General features: G+C 40.7%; 1 pseudogene; it reads right to left on the bottom strand.

Moving 5' to 3' along the window:
- Positions 1-56: 56 nt before the first annotated feature.
- Positions 57-713, bottom strand: LOC109381715 (proteasome subunit alpha type-2 pseudogene; annotated as a pseudogene).
- Between the last annotated feature and the right edge of the window lie 2 nt (positions 714-715).

Raw genomic sequence — 715 nt, 5'->3', positions numbered from 1 at the left:
TATATGTTTAAGTATAGAGATTATCTGAAATTCTGGATTTTCCAGTCACTTCATTATTATGCAATGGCAGCTAAGCAATCCTTAACTTAAGTTGGAGTAAGCCTCCTAAATCCAGCTTCATTGCAGATTCCAACTTCTGTGTTATCTTCTGTCATTTGCTCTTCAAAGCTTTGCTTTGGGGTTAATATAGCTGTATGAATGACATCTTCAAGTTCTAGATCTTTGTTATACCTTTTCTCAAGGGAAGTTTTCCCATTCACATAATTCTTTCCCACTGCTGCAGCTTTCCAAGCAAAGGAACCTCCACATGGATCTGGTTGAAATAAGTACGTTCATTTCTCTTTCCAGCCACCAATTAGTAAAGAAACTCCAAATGGATGACCACCACCTGACTGGGTATATTCTTGCATCACAGAAGCTACTCTCTGCACCAGCTGAGCTGTGGGAACGGGTTCTTGGTAAATAAGATAGTATTGCTGAGTTAGTTTTCCAGCTCTGTGAACCAGCACCCTGTAATCTGGGCCCAGGCCACTACACACCAAGCCTACATGTTTGGTAATTGGTTCCATTTTGTGTACACTTCGCTCATCATACAGAATGGATTTCTGTTTCTTCCGAGTTGCTAACACCACACCATTTGAATATTTAATTCCCATTGAAGGGGCTTCTCCAGCTACAGCAGCCAAAGCATATTCAATTTGGACAAGTTTACCAG

Source organism: Hipposideros armiger, unplaced genomic scaffold, assembly GCF_001890085.2.
Source record: "Hipposideros armiger isolate ML-2016 unplaced genomic scaffold, ASM189008v1 scaffold_52, whole genome shotgun sequence".
NCBI classification, from domain to species: domain Eukaryota; kingdom Metazoa; phylum Chordata; class Mammalia; order Chiroptera; family Hipposideridae; genus Hipposideros; species Hipposideros armiger.
Note: the sequence above shows the minus strand (reverse complement) of the source record. Positions and strands in the feature narration are given on the sequence as shown.